At 43.1% G+C, this 17136-nt stretch overlaps 1 long non-coding RNA gene across 2 annotated transcripts in view; it reads right to left on the bottom strand.

The window, feature by feature from the left end:
- Positions 1–17136, bottom strand: part of LOC117151735 — a 55970-nt gene that overhangs the window by 8585 nt on the left and 30249 nt on the right. For both annotated transcript variants that reach the window (XR_004461842.1, XR_004461841.1), the window contains exon 2: positions 51–1098. This is a non-coding gene — a long non-coding RNA (uncharacterized LOC117151735). The remainder of the gene's footprint in view (positions 1–50; positions 1099–17136) is intronic.

Raw genomic sequence — 17136 nt, forward strand, 5'->3', positions numbered from 1 at the left:
CCCGCCCGCCAATCCACCACCTATCCTGCGAGGCTTTCCATCCTTCTTACCTTTCTTCTTCCACGATGTACACCGTCCCTCTCTGTTGGATGGTCCTTGCTCCGCTGTCTTTCTTTCACGCTCTTCTTGAGCGTACACGCTTCGGCCGGCGTCGTCGGCCCGAAGGGAAGCAACCCTTTTTCTCAACCCCCTCTAGTATTTATATTGAGCGTCTTAAAGCATCTCCCTGTCCTCCCCCTTTCTCTTTCGCCAGTTTACTCTTTCTCTCTTTCCTGTTGCCCGAACAACCCCTTCCCCCTCGACTCTCCTCCGCCTCTTCTTCTTCTTCCTCCTCCTCCTCCTTCTCCTCCTCCTCCTCCTCCTCCTCTTCTTCCTCTTCTTCCTCTTCTTCCTCACCTCCCCCGCCCCGCACCGCGTGACGTCACTTTAAATACTCTTTTCGAGGGTGGTGGGTTGGTGGCTGGTGGGTATAAGGGAATTGGTAGTCGTTGCCTCTCCGGAGTAGAGGGAAAATCGTTCTATCTCGTTTCTCTTTCCCGTGTTTTCCTCTGTCCGCTCTTTCTCTCTACAGATGTCTTACCGCGATTCTTTCTCGTTTTGCGTACACCACTGCCTTTCTCCTTCTTTCCCGCGCGCTATCTCTACACCATTGTCCTGCCTCTTTCTCGTCTTCCTCCGTTTCCTTGCCTTTTTCTTCCGCTTCTGCCGTTTTCTGGACCTACCGTTGGCCATCTCTTTCCTAGTCCGCTCGACGTCCTACGACAACCGACTCTTCTTCTCCTCCGCTCTCCTTCCAACGTTATCTCGCTACGCAACGGGAATTAGTAAATATTCTCGAGGTCGGTGGCAGTGCAACGCAGACGGTACGTGGTGCATCCCTTTTACCAACAGAATCTCGTCTTTCCTTCCTCGTCGGAGTGCATGTCGTTAGAAGCACACGGCTTCATTTAGGTGCTTGGTCCTACCGCGAGTTCCTCTCACGCTGAATTGCGGGGAATTATGGACAGTAGAGCGTTCAACTTGATGTGACCAGTTCCGGACGTGGTTTGCACGCTGCTGTCTTATCGATTCGTCCCTTCGTTGTACGCCGTGACTCTGCTGAAATTGAAACCAAGTTGCTTTTGTTTATTTTGTAATAACGGTCGTTTAATGGTATTTTACTTTACGGAAATTAACGAAGATTTAGAATAACGAATAGACACGTGTACATTAAGATTTGAACGCAACAGAAATTATCGGTATATTTGTCGTTGCATTGTTTCGAAGACAAACCAAATTTATATGAAATACAATCCATGATTTTCATTTCAATTTTAACGGAGTCCTTATGCTATCCTTATGCCATGAAGTTACTGAATTTCATTGATAAATTGTATTTATAATTGGTATAATTTCTTCCGTAGGAGTTTTCTTTCGTAACGCAACTTGTATACATAATTCGATGTTTGATATGAAATTAACTTCAACTTTACCAACGGTAAGTAGTAGGTGTAATGTAAGACACGAAATTCCAACATGGTATACTCCTAACACCTTCGTGTTCTGGAATTTGCAACAGCAGCGTTTGTTTCTTCCAAATTGCAAAATGTTCCACCCTCTTGCTATTTCCCGTTCCAAATTGATACTTTTGAGATTGGGTGACCGTAGCGTCCACAAAAGACGCCACATATTTTTTCTACAACTGAAAGGCTGCAGGTTTGCCGCGTAACGTTGTTAAACGCATATCGTTAAAACTCCGATGTTTCGTTCCTTTAAAGTTAAACTTCCAATAATATCTTGCTTCGAAAATGATAATGTTCAGGTTATCTCGATGTTTCCGCTCGGTTCTCGATAATTCTTCGTAAAAACGGAACCGAGGGATAATTTTTGGACGAATGTAACTTCGTTGTTATTACGATTTCAAGATGAATAGATTCTCGATAAACGTATGTGAAAGTTGGATGATGTAACGCTATAGCATCAACGGCTATAAAGTTCGCGTCTTGCAGCGTTCGAGCCAGAAATTTATGGCCGTAATAAAATGATTACGAAAGAAATATGTATAAAGAAAATATTCTTATCGTTAGAAACTGGCTACTGTGACATAGACTGCGCGCGGTATACCTATTTCTGTTACAAGGGGAAGTCTAGGAGACTTTACTCGGTGAACTCCGCGTCGTTAAAGACACACGGTTTCATTCAAATACATACCAAACTCTATTCAGTCTTGATTTCTCCTCTTTAAACTGCTACGTAAAAGCATGCTCCTTTCTTCGCGAGTGGAAACTTATATACACACACGCGCGCGTCATCGTTTATTTAAAAGAGAGTTTTACTATTTGATATATATCAAATTTTTTAAAGTCCATTTTTTACGTAAAACCACGTCGTCAAATGTCGTCCATCCTTCGGAAAGCAATAGCCTCTTTATTTGTCGCTTAGTTAAAAACACGTATGAAAGTTTAATAGGTTCGAGTATTCCACAAACGATTATCACCTGGCTGCGGATTTTTATGTAAATTCGTATCTTTGAAGACACAAAGAAAGAGAAGCAATAGAGCTTGGATGGAAAATTGTTTTACGCGCGAAATATTAGAAAAAAAAACGCTGTACCTGTTTCCCCATAAGTGCATAAAAATCCGCAGCTTAATCATTCGGTCACTATACTAATGACACGAATATAGAAATATTTCTATTTGATAGCGCGTCATTTTAGTCGGTAGGTTGCAAACTAATTGCAAAATAGGCTGTTTTAAGAAATAAGATTATAGATTGGATAATTTACATTTCATTGTTGATATCCAAGAATAAGATATTTCAGTGAAATCAATACGCAAGGTTTCGATACTTATAAATTTGATAAGATACGAATACCTTATGATTTATTCATCGTTGGAGAACAACGCGACAAACAAAACGTGATAAGATTTCTATGGCTGCGTTCGCTTCATAAAGTTTGATATAGAAAAGCATAGATCGGTGGTTGTTCGTTTAGCGTTGCCATTCGTAAAACTTCTCACGTAAGAACGTAGATGTTCGAGCATGTTACGAAAGTTTTCGATGCCACGGATACAAAGATACGGCGGGCTTCTGGGTCGGCAATCCACGATGTTTGCTCCACTTTGGGCTCGATAACGTTTGGTATGTGCTCGCAAGATCGAAACTAAGCATCGATACGTAAGAAGCGAACTACGGCGATGAATCATCGCGGCTAGAGAACATTGATTATCCGAATATTCGTTGTTCTTTTATCGTTGTCTTACATTTGTCGTTTTGCCATGTTTCGCCGCTGCAACGTACTCGTTTGTCTCGTTCAGCATTTTTAACTGCTAAATACGTAATTTCGATATTGCCAAAGGAAACGAATTGTTCGTTTTTAAGGTAACGTCCAACGTAGGCAAGTCGGACGAGAAGCAAAAAGAAAGCGATCGAAGGAAGAAAGCGACAAGATAAATAGGTAATTGGAAATTTTCAAAGTTAATTATCGTTGAGAATGAACGTCAAGCAACTGTACAGCGTAACACTCACGGAGTCGCTCATGGAAACGCTTTCTAGAGATTGGCGATCGTCCAACTTCGTGGAAGAACGCGAAAATATCAACTCAATTGAGACAATACGATGGATCGTTCGGCGAAGAATCGACAGGTTCTCCTTGATCCGTGAAAGTGAACCGTGTGCCCGAACACAAAAGGCAGACTGTAAAGGTTTGAGTACACGTATGATTGATGCAGGAAGTAAAGGAACAGCGGAATTTTACGACCTGCCATCGGGATTTTTGATTGACCGTGCGGCACGAACGAGGCCAGAACGAATTCTTCGTTACACGTGCTACAAGCGAGGAATTCCTCTTCCATAGCGGACCATCGGGCATGTTTCCATACGTATGCTCCGGTAAAATGACTAGGAATGCTCTCCTCTTTCCGGGAGGCACGAGGTATGCGCGAACGTGGTAGCTGCGTTACCTGGTACTCGTGATTTATTCATTCCACATACATAATCGTTCACCCATAAACCAAACGGCAGATACCTCTTGCTCGGTTGCCTACATCCCAGCGAATAACTATCTTCGGTAAATCTCTATTTTCCCGGCCGTTTAAGTTTACTATATAGGAAACGGTTTTCTGACTTTTAATACGGCTCGTTTTTTACCAACGAGATATTGCTTTTCTTCGCTTTACGCGGCGTAACATCCCTTTGGTTGATATACACTTCACCGATACTCAGCCTTTTAGTAATACGTATAGAGATATTTCGTACGAAATTAACGATAAAACATCAGCCACTACGTTACTACGTGGTTTCGCGTATATCGTTGATCGTACGCAAAGAAGAAAGTAAGCACGCGGGAGAGAGGAAAAATATTGCCAGACTAGAATGCAAAACACGCTGCCACATCGTCGGGCTTACCGAAAACGAAGAAAGAAAGAAAGACGTGGAACGTGGCCATGGATGAATTATTTCATCCATCGGACTCGGAGACTCGATCCAGGGACTTGGGCATTAGGCAGTTCGGGAGCGTTCGGGTCCGTGGCCGGACGAGACACGCTCCCCGACGAATCGGCACAAGAAACGAAACGAAACGAAACGAAATGGATCGCCGTAGACCGCTCCCACATCAATCATCTTTCGCAGTTTCGTGGTAGAAAGGATCGGTTGCGGAGCAAATCGTTCCATCGGGGGTCAGCCCCAGTTGCGCAACGAGTCAACTTCGGGCCGTGCTGTGAGACGGGATCCGTGGTACCGAGACGAGGAATACACCTCGAACGTATAACTGGTCTTGTTGACTTAACGGATCAATTTGATGCAAATCACTCGTTTGCGATATACACGCCGGGTTACAGTGCCCTCGGATTTCTCTATTCGACGTAATGCCACGTAGGGTGAGCGGCTCTCTCGGCACTGTCTTCGTCGCTTACCTATCGTTCGTCGTTGTCGACGTTCTACAGCCCTGCCAGTTGTCGTATCCGCGACGGGGCATTTGGAAATTAGCGAACGGGCCAATTATCGGACCGACCAGCTACGTTAGTGGGGAGGGCCCGATTGCGCGACTCGGCCGATCCACTCGAGCTACGCGACAGCACCGCGGGTCATGGGGTGACTGTGGGAATCCTCACGACGCGTCACGATCGTTTAACGGACCTGTGTGCTCCATCGATGTCCAATCTTTTCGTCGAATCGGCAGAACGAACCGACTTGCTTCGATCTCGCAGCCACGTATTTTTCCAGTTTGCATCGTTTCTTATTTTAAACTCGATGTCACTACGCTTAAAACGTAAGTTCCTTTTAACGTGAAACGCCTATGTATAAATAATATATCGAATATCTTGATAGTATGTATCGTTACGTTTCAGATAATAACTGAACCGATATACTCTTACCAATTTATCGGTTCTTTGCTTTTCCTCTCTCTCTCTCTTTCTCTCTCTCTCTATGTAAAGGTACTCTTTACGATCAACATCATCCATACACATTTTCAACCGTGTTTTTAACGATCATTCTCTAGTTGCTAAATAGATAACGTCGATTGCGATTTAATTTAATCGTTCGAGTAAAGGTACAGACCATTTTACGAGGAAATTAGACACGTTAGATATGTCGCGGTGACGCATATTTAAATATCGGAATGTTAAAAATGTAAATCTAGCATCGGCAGCAGATTGTTTCAATGCTAGAATAAGTCGATATGTCAGCGAAACGAAGAGAAATTGCGATCATTTAATCGAATATTAACTAAGAGAAAGTTCTATTCGTAAATCGCTAATAACGGTTTGAGAAATATTATCGAGAACGATCGATGATAGACAGCAAGAAAAATAGCGCTTTCAATTTATTCATCGAATTCGATAAGAAAAGTAACGAAAATGCACGTATGATTTCTGTATAAACGATGTAAGTTAAATGGAGTATAGTTTCTTCGACTTAGTTACTTCAAAGAGGAGAACAGAGATAATGATATAACTATGCGGTGTGTCGAACAGTCGTCTGTAAGATTTATACATTGTCATTTCCCTCGAACCTGAGATTATAGTTACACGAGCAATGCAATGTTAATAACGATCGATGTAACCGTATGAAACGAATAAGCAAACAATCCGTGTTGCTGAACGAATTGAACAAAATGAAAATATGAAATTTTGCAACATCGATTACGTTTCCCCGAGTTGCTACTAATTTTTAGCGAACGAATAATTTTCGAGTAACAAGCTGTAAAAACCGCGTTCAAAGAAACGTTTAATTCCGGGTCTAGGGTCGTGCATTTGGTAAATCTGTTGAAATATACATCTTCCTAATACTATGAAACCAGATTCGTTCGTGTGCATCGTAAAGAAGAATCGAGCATATTACCGCAAATGCGTTACACGATGTAACGTTATTCTACTAGGTGTCTCGTTCAAAGTGTTGTAAATCGTTCGCTGTTAAAGATACAGGCAAAGCTTTTTGCGTATATCGAAGCTCGCTTGATTTGTAAAATATCGTGTTTGATGTTCAAAGTAACGGAACAGAGGTTGCTTCTTTTTTAACTCGATCATATCGTACGTGTAAAAGTAACATTTTCCGTTGGAAAATATTCCATATTCGACGATAAGGTCCTCGATACTACGCCTCGTTAAATCGTGGAAGAGAAATCGTCGACGACACGGCATGAAACACGTTGAGCAGGTCGCATTGATCTTTGATCCCTTTCATGTTTATTAATTAATCGTTTCCCCAACAGGTTACTTAACCACAGCGCGCAATGCGCCTAAACTGCTCTCCAATCGCAATCCTTTCCCTTAGCGCTTAAAAATCTGAAAAATCACGACCGTAAGTTGCGTGTAATCTCTGTAGTCGAAGATCCCATAGTCGTGCTACCGGGTTACTACTTCGTACTAGTGGAAAAGTCGATGTCGCGGAAACGAATGCGTCGAAGGGTCAACGGTGACGCGATGAACAAGCAAGAGAAGCAACGAGTATAAAGATGGTCGAAAAGTCGGTCGCGTGTGATGATGCGAATTCAAAGATGGTCTGCAACCGAGGAGTACGGAGTCGATCTTGAGTGGCCGTGGCGCGGAACAGCGTTCGATGGAGCGGAACTACTAGTCACCTGCTCGCTTCCGGCACGTCGCTGTGGTCGTCCTCCCTCTCTTCTGCCTCGTTCGCTATCGCGCGAACCCTCGGACAGTTCTCTGAACGTCTCCGCTATTTCCGTCTCCGCTAGCCTCGCCTCCTCCCTCTACCACCTTCTTAATTTCGTCTCGAGATAATACGCGACCGGTCTATCAAAACGACACGCTTCTCGTTACGTATGTGTTCTCAGCACCTTAGTAAGTACGCTACGGTTAAGTAACTGAACCGAGAATCGCAGCATGAAAAACGAAGCGAGCCGTTGCCTTAAAACGAATTGGCAGCCTAATGCCAATCGCAAGTGGTTTGCGAGAGGTTCGGAACGTATATTTGTCAGGCATGTTTCGTGTAATAAAATCGAAACGATGTCGATGATATGTCGTTATTACGGCAACGTTCATTCTCCAACAGCGTAAAATTATTACAGACCTCGCACCTCGCTTCGAGATTAGCGAAACCTAGTAAAAGAGAGAGAGCTGTCGGATACAAAAAAAAAGGGAAACTGCCATTAAAATCATTTCATCCTGATTTACGATAAAATTTTGCACCTACAGCATACTGCACGTGCTTTGAGTATAGGTCACTACTTTTCTGTCGCAATGATATCGTATTTAAAAAGTGTGTTTGCACGCGGCGCTATTAAAATTACAAGAGAAACGGTCAATCACAAATTTGACGTATAAATTCCTTTGTAGTCCTTTGCGGTCATACATAAGTTGTTACGTGACTACGAAGCTTTGCGGGTATGTAGGTACCTGGATATTTATATACCTACATATATACGATGTATCTATATAGAAGTCTCGGCCACACCGCTTGAAGCGTTCCACGCCTGGGAACGTCGAGCATGACTAAGCGTTCCGGTTGCTTCGGATCTGGACTGGACAAGCAGATCGAACCATCGACCGATGGTCTCTCGTTTAATCGGGGCACATTCAAACTCGGAACATGGAACTTGTAGTAGGCGACGAATACCAGGATTTCGGACGGTCGGTTTATTGTATTCGTTGGTCTCTCCCAAGATGCTCTACGTTCTCGGATACTCATTAAGTTACTTAATTAAACTTTTGTACAGCCAGTATCTTAGAGTATAGGATACTCTGAGAAACGACGTTTACGAAAGTTCGGAAAAGGCGCAAGTTTTAAACGAAACCTATGCAGAGATAAATATGAAATCCAACCTTCTGACTCTATTATTACGGAAGAATCTTTTATCGTATTTAAATAAGTATTGGTCGAGCGGTACGATTGATTCGATCGATTTCACGAAATGTAAGCAAATATAACGAAATAACCAATTGTTTATTTTTATTTCTATTATGGAAATTTTAAGTATGAGTGATAAGTGACACGTAAGAGACATATAATGAAATATACTACACTAATTCATTAATGGTGTTAAAGACGTACGAAAATATGCATATCGGTTGTCGTATTTTAATTTCGGAAATTACAAATTTATACTTTCAGCGGGAAACGTCCGAATATAAATACGATCGTAGAACATACCCGAATAAACGGAACCTACTGTCGCTGAATGTCCTTTCCCTGCGTCGTTCGTCCCTACTTGTGTCAAATTATCATGGTAGGTACGGTAAGAATCCGCGCTGTTTCGGTCGGTCTTCAATTAGCGCATTTAAATCGAGGATTTAAAAGGATTTAAGCTAAGAAACGGTCTCGTTTAAAGTTTCAGTCTTGCCGACGCTAATCTTCGACCAAGGCTTAACCACTAACCTCCGACTTCCTTTTGCCATCCACTTACGATTATGCGTATAAGCAGACGGAAATATCGGTCGCCGAGGACACCGGCAGGTTATTCTATTAGGAAAGTACCGCGGCAACGGAATCGAGCGACGTCGGACGATGATAGCCAAAGTTGTCGATCGCGTCACCGGAAATCGTAGTCGATGATCGACGCTCGGCGATTGATTCGCGCGAAACGATCGCACGTGCGCTCTTTCGTCGAAACTGGCTAATAAGATCGAACTTTCGAACCTACTGTTCTTGCTATTACCGCGGAATGCTTCGAGCTCTTAAGATCGAATTTATTATTCGAGGAAACGTTTCTCTGATCTAGCGAACATGCGCTTTCTCGCCAGGCTCTTCTACGGGTGTACGGTACGAGACTCGTAGCTATACGCGCGACTGCTGACTTACTCTTTTGCACGACACGAATTCGTCTAACTTTATATATGTACACGTTATAAAACTGTATGACTATCGTATCTGTGCATGATTTATTTTATATGGGTGTAGAGAAGAGATCCAACGAAGTAAACGTATCGTGCTATTGCCCAGAGGAAGCTTGAGATTCCTTTGAAGCAATAAACGTTACGATACCATCGTACCTATTAAAACGAGAACAATGTAAACTTCGTTCTCGATTAATGTGGTGCAAGTATGATTCGTGAACAGGTGAAAGTTTAACGATATTGCGTAAAACGGGAGTTAGATAAAATCGATATACCGATACCGTAACGAAAATCAGACGCTCGACAACGGCGATTCGAGATGGTCGTAGTTTTGGCGAGTGCAACAAGACGCGTGTGTAGAAACGGAGAAAACGGCAGAGGTGAGCGAGGATATCGGGACCTCGGTTCGTATTGCTGTGCGAAGCCCCGGGTAGAGAGGCTAAGGGGCCCATTACGCGGCCATAAAACCGTAGGCTAGGCCTCATGCACTGTTATACGCATCCCGTGGAACCTCCGCAAAAAAATACCACATTGTTCTACCCACGACACTCGCGTATACCTGGAACACGAGGCGGCCAGGCTATTCGGCAGGGGATATTAAGTAAAAAAAGGCTATTACAGGCAGCCATCCGCGAGAGAGCCGCCTCGAGCGTGCTTGATAACTTGGAGGATTCTGGAAATCGTGAATCGCGTAGGTACGCTTTGTATCCGTTCGCGTGCTCCGGAAGAATTATTTCGGATGTAAAAAGTACGAAGCGTTCGCGACGAACGGAGAAGTCCGTGAAAGAGCAAATTGCCGCGGATATTGCTTCTGAAGTATTTACTGTTTTGTAAACGTAGAAATATTAAACGAAACGAGGAGAAACAAGGAACGTTTGGTGAATTTTTTGGAAAGTTATTACACAGACGTAGTCCCGTGTTTTATCGTGCCTATTGTAAGCGTCGCTGCCTCGGTGGTGCAACGACGATGACGAGCGGCCGAGCGAGTAGTCCTTGGATCTCGGGTTCTGCACCTGTCATCGCGAGCTATCAAACGGTCCAAGGGGGAGAAATCGAAATGCGAACACTATGTGTGCGGCAAGCGTGAAGCACAAGTTGGCTACAATGCTGCGTTTCGTTGCCAATGTGCTGTACGACCTTCGATGCCAAATACGACGCGAGGCTGTATAAAGTTGTTTCCGCATCGTGCTTGCGAAATCATCGAAACGCAAAATTTAGCCAACCCGAGGTTCGTAAGGGGCGAATGTAGCCCTATACATCACCTATACGCCCTCGACTATACGAGTATAAATATAGTAGTGGAATTTGTTTACTTGAAGATCAAGTGAATCGTCGTACTTCGTCGATAAACACAACGATAAAGTAAAACGTTCGTTACGCACGACTGTTAAAACTCGTACCGACACGATACCAATAAATGGCTTAAATAGATGAAACGAACAAAGTCTAAGCTTCGATCGTTGCTCGTAAAATTGTTAAAGTAAAAACGTTGAGAGGAAATGGCCGTTGAGAAGATGTTGCATCTTAATGCAGCTTCGGTATCATACGATGCCGGAACTGTACCATAAATGTGCAACTATAAGAAGCACTCGAATCAAAGACACATGCTCGATAACTCGCTGGTATAATCGAGGCTGATTGTAATATCAAAGTTATATATAGAACGCCGAAGAAAGGAAAAGTAGATATAATGGTCGCGTGACAAGAAGGATATCTTATATCAGTTACATAAATTATCAGGGATATATGATATTTGCAGAAATATACAGTATAACAGGAATTGTACGGCACAAGGTATAATCCTATATAATCGTATATAATCGCTGGCAGACAAAAATAAGGTAAGATATTGTAATAAGGTATAATAATACTCGAATGGTTAGAGTACCACTTAATTTTTAATACAGAGTTCGGTCGACGTTTGCACGCGAATGTAAAAACGCGATATCGGGAACGAGCGTAACGAATCTTCGCAACGAGCCACGAGTACGTCAAGTGTCGTCGCCGTGTTCTTCTCTGTTATAATAATCCAGTGTGAACAATGCGTAGAGCTGACAATCACGACGGTGGCTTGAAAAATATTTTTATTCTCCGCGACATGAGGTTGGCTGAGTTGCTTGAAAAATTATGCACCGCTCTTGAAAAACAAAAGGAAATACCGTAACATCCAAAACCTACGACGTTATGCCACGTTAACTCGGGCTATCTCGAATAAAATGATTCCGTCCGCGACGAGAAAAGAATGGAGGGAAAGGGGTTGGGAGATGAGCTGGGATGGCATGGAGGTTAGGATAAGGGAAGTGGCGGGAAGCGGGCCGTCATCGGTAGGGTGCAGGCGCGAGAAAATCGCGGTGCCAGGTATCGCGTTACTAATTCAGCAACCCCTGAAATACACCCATTCATCGGCGCACACCAGGTACGCGGATGTATACAGGAGAAACCGAGGCCTCCTACTCGGATCTCTATTCTATCTCATCGTCGTCAGCTATGGGGTTCTGGAAACAGAACGACCCAGTGTGCAACCGAGATTCACGAGAAAAAAAAAGAAACAAAAAAGAAAGAAAAGGAAAGAGGGTTCGCCGTAACGTCGATCGGCGAGACGAAGTCGGACGTAACTGCGAACCGACGAAAAGAGTGCGACGCGAGATGTTGAGAGAAAGAAAAGCTGGAAAGGACCAAGAGGGAAAGGAATGAGGGAAAGCCTGGAGTGTGGAATGAGAAGGAAAAACGGGTCTGTGTCTCTCTATGTATATGTATACGTATATACACGTATATACATATATATATATATATATACATATATACACACACGTATAAAGCGGGAGAACGAATCGTGTAACTGTGTAGATAGAGACGAAAGGATGAATAGAAGAGCGGAGCGAGAAGCACGCGAGCCAAGGAGAAAGACAGAGCCGCCCGCAAACTAGAAAGAAGAGAGTGGAACGAGGAACGGGAATCGTCAGAGATAACAATGCGAGCAACAGAGAACCGAACCGGAAGCAGAGTCAATGACTGGAGCTGCGCGAGTCAATCCTTTCGAGGTGACAAGAAAACATACGCGTAGATTAGACGCTTCTGGATCACCGTGATGCCGTACAAGTTTGATCCGATCAGTCGTGAGAATGGAACGGAGATTACTTGAAGTTTGGAAATTTCGGATAAAACACAGATGATTTCAACTGCAGCCGCAATTGCTGCTCATACGATACTCGGAGGAAAATTGCAAGAGAAAATCTTGCAGTTATAAAATTCTAGCTTTGCAACACTTAATCTATGAAATTTTTCGATCTGTTAATTCGTAAAACAAATTGTGTAATTAAAAACATAGGTGACTGCTATTAAAAATGTTTCTGTTATTGATATAACGGAATATAATTGAAAGGTCGAATCGTATTACGCGATCCAGCGACAAAACGAAAGTTCTGTTTTCTTTATTTTGCTCCGTAAGATGGAAAAACGAGCAACGATAACATTAAGTACGTATAAGGAGTAAAAAATTAAGCAAGAGACAGCGAGGTAGTGACTTAAGGTTTGATAAAAATGGAGAAAGTTTCGGTAAAAGTAGAATTAAGTTGATTTCGAAAGGAATTTCGCGCGTAGCTCGGCGTATTGGTAAAACCTTCCGTCATGAATGAAATCGTGGACAGGAGGTCGTATCGAGACGCGAATCAATTTTCTTCTTCAGCGAGAAAATCCACGATCGAGCGTGCGACCGTTCTTATCGAGGGAAAAAATGCCGCGCGAATTATGCAGCGAGCGGATGCGAGCGCAAAAAGGATATACCGTGCTGTGAAAACGAGAAGACCATCGAGTGATCTATGCGATTTTAACGATATCGCGATTCTTTAATAATCGATGACTTTATGCGTAAACGGTAAACGGGGGAGGAGAACTCGTTCTCTGTTCGATGAAATATTTTATTCTTGCTTGAAACGAATGAAAATGAAAATAAGTACACGGCATCGTTATTTGCACCGTTCAGAGTAACCTTCGGTAACATCAAAGCTCGTATTTCACCGATAATATCACCGGCAAGCGATCTTTGGACGATCCGTTTCGTGTACAACAACGAAACGCCTCTACACGTGCGTTGCGATGACTATCGTTTTATTGCGCGTCAGTTTTTCAGCGAGTACGCGTTTTTTTCTCGATCGATGGCCGTCGATCGAACAGAAGCTAGCGCGGCTGTATCCCGAGTACTCTGCTTCCCACACTTGACTCGCACGACCCCACATTAACTTCATTCGTAACTCGCTCGAAGCCGAGATGCGAGACTGATGCATGTCCGACAAATACAGAAGAAGAGGAGGACGCTGCAGCTAACCATGCCGGAGTGTATTACGAGAATCGATCGGCTTCCTTCTTGTTCTTGTTCTTCTCCTTCGTCCCCATCCTGTTCTTCGACCGAGCGCGGTGGTAGTTACTTCTTCTAACCGACGCGACGTCTCCTGAATGAATGCTGCTTCTCCTCGTCGGAACTTTTTGTCCCGTTTGTTTTCTCTTAGTCGTCGATGCTTTGTGCAAATTTTTCCTTCGATCGCAGAGTGTACCATCCAATTCTGCAAGAGGAATCGCGAAGAACTGCGGTTAATTAATTCCATGGGTCATATTCGTTGCTCGAATACCCATTTCGATTTCACGCCCATGTCTTCGCTTTACCGTTTCGTACAGCATTCGCTCATGGTCGTGATAGAAGCAAGGAACTCTTATCGAGATTTTCGATTTCCTATTTACTAACGCGTTCGTATTTATTAAAAACTTTTGTAAGAGCGAAGTGGCCGCCGTTTTTCTGCGGCTTCGATCGTTCCGTCCCTGTGAAGATTTTCTAACGCGAACGTTCTTCTCGCTTTGGTAGAACTTTGGAAACGTCAGTTCTTTCCACGACTTGTGAACGGCACGAGACTCGAATTTTCTGAGCCTTTAACCCCGTAATGTGAAAAGCTCTGGTTTCCTTATTCCTTTGATCTTCAGCCAGCAACTTACCTAACCCGTGGATCCAGCTCGAACATTTACATCAATAACCTCTGGCGACCGATAGTTTCGACTCCGAATTCAATTTATAAAAGAGATCTCGTCGAAGGATCCCAGGTATCGCGACGACCGATGGAAGAAACAGTTAAGGAAATCCGAGGGAAACCTATTCCTTTGTACTATTTCTATTTAAATTTCAGTGAAAAATTAGCAAATCCCGTAAAAACTTGTACTATTTTCGTAGATTAGACTCTGACGAGATAGCCAATAATTAACGTTCCTCGTTATAATTATGACTATTATTCAAGTTTAATGATATTCTTTGTACGATTGACTTGATCATTACGTTATGTTAAATTATGGATCTCATAGAATTATAATTTTTTGAAATTGACGAGATACACTTTAAACGAGTATCGAAATCTTTAAAAACGTATCTTCTTCCGAACTACTCCAGACCTGCGTCTTTTTATTAATTAAATTAGATAACAGATTAATCATGTTAAGCACGTCAAACTCGAGGAGAAGCGGAGCACTTCTAATTCCATCTCACTCTAGTTGTTCTTTTAAATCAAAATTTACAGCGACTCTACTCCTGTCTGCTGCAAAGCTTCGTCGTTCGAGCTTCGTCTTCGAAATATCCTCGATTACGTCTGTGACAACGTATATATAATATAAAATTCCGCTTATCTAATGCCTAAATATACAAAGGAAGAACACAGGAAATACCCTAGCAAAGACACGATTTACTTGGTCCGCGTTCGATACGTAGGTAATTGGTTCTGTCGATAGAATTCGGAAGGAATCTGCTGGATATAACAAAACTACTCTGTCTTTGTGTTCGCGGTTCGTATCCGTCGAGAGTTCACATATCCACAGGTGTGAAATTACCTGCTTTCGACGCGCTCCTCCTTTTTTCTCCGACTGCGATTTCACAGTTGGGCTGTGGGTATGGGCGTTTGTGCGTGTCCTGCACGGTTGTACGTAATCATGACGGATAAAATCCACGGATTCGGCTCACCGTTGCTGCCTGTTAACTCGTGAGAATGTACCGAAGAATAAAAACTGGCAGGATACAGATGTAGACGAGAGACGCGCGGAGAACCAAGTTGTTTCTTGTCTTTCGTTCGACGAATCCGCCTACGTTTCATTGGCCACGCAGCTGGCCCGCACGTCCCTGTTTAAAGTTCTGCGCACATACCGGAACAAACCGCATCGTTTCATGTTACACGAAATATACGAGTTAATTACATGCGTTGGATATTTCATCGTAATGAATTTCCCGGTGGTACGTTGTAATTATTCTCTCTTCTCGATAACATTCTTGGAACTAATGAAAAATAAGTACGGCGTTCACCCTTATACGAATATCGATTTTGAACTTTCATAACAAGATGTAGCTAATCTGAGAATCATCGATCGAATTTTAATTTCCAATCCGACAAATCCTACAAATTTTCCAGTCTCATTCTGATTTTGAAAGCTGCATTCATTTGTAGGAAAGAGAATTAGGCAGGCTGCAATAACGACTTCCTTTTCGGTAATCGCGATATTTTCTCAAAATTCTCGAACGTTCTGTTCGACTGAGTTTAAATTGCGTCTTGCGACGCAAGTCCTAAAATTTTTTGGCCAACTGGGTGCCTTCTAGATTTTCTGCCGGCAATTTTTTCACGGTTGATCGATCGGTTTCTCGCTGTCAATTGTTTTGTATAAACGGTACGTGGTACTCGTCGACACAATAAATCATCGGTTAAAGATTGTTTTACGTAAAAAGCAAAGAGAGTGGCCTACTGCAAATTTGAAATACTTGGAACAAGGTGACTTACGTTCTTCGAATCGACATTTATACAGAATACTAGAAAACATTTTTAAAGCTTATAGCTTTTACAAAACGGAGAAAAAAGTTCTTAATCAACGCAGATTCTAAAATCGATACCTTTGTCGTGCCGTCATTTCCGATTTTTCAAATTTCATACTAATCATTCTCGGAGAAAATAACGCGATTCTATTATTAAATTTCTTTTATAAGATCAACAATTTGTACCGCTCGCAGTGAGCGCTATAAGCCTTTCAAATTGCAGATCCTTACTTTTCTACGCCGTATAAATTACAAAGAATCCAAGGGACCAATAATATCGAAATTATTCGACGATTCGTCGTTCTTCGTTATTTTTAGTCATTCGTTATCTTCGAACCCGACAAACTCTCATCTTACGAAGTGCTTCCAATGGTTTCACCGTTTGTCTAACAAATTCGCTTCCTCGCCGAGCAGAGCTACGCTGTTGGCAGAGAAACGCGATTACAAAGAAGCGATCGGCTCGCTACGATGCATTTACGCTGCGTTCCGTCATTGAAAGAAACCACAAAAATGAAAAGTTCGTAGCTAGCAAGCAAAGCCGTCCGGCACAAGATTCCCTGACATCGCAGTAAGGCGTAAGGAGAGAATGGAAGCACTGCGGAGGAAGAAGCAGGGCGAGCCGTACGGTTAAATTGTTATGACATAATTAGGGGAGATCCGAGTAGCGTCGGCGGTGGTGGTGGTGGTGGTGGTATTGGACGACGACGGAGTCGAAGACGAGGGAAGCGAAAGAAAGATCGCTAAAAGTCGAACTCGGAATCGAATGAACCTGCCGGCGCAACCATTCATTCTTCGCTCGGCCGTGGTACCATTTGACCAGTTCATTCAGGGATTTAAGACTTTTCTCAGAGCTCGGCCCCCTGGCTTTGTTTCGTTGCCCGTTTCTTTTTCATCTGTGGATCACCACCACTCTTGTTCTCGTCTCGTTCTCTCTTTCGCCACGTTCTGTTCAAGATGCAGTTACGCTATCCGGCGTCACGTGAGCGCAATTTTCTGCGCCGATGACGGGTCGTGCAGATCGAGCTACGAACG

This window comes from Bombus impatiens, unplaced genomic scaffold (genome assembly GCF_000188095.3).
Source record: "Bombus impatiens unplaced genomic scaffold, BIMP_2.2 scf_0389, whole genome shotgun sequence".
NCBI classification, from domain to species: Eukaryota; Metazoa; Arthropoda; class Insecta; order Hymenoptera; family Apidae; genus Bombus; species Bombus impatiens.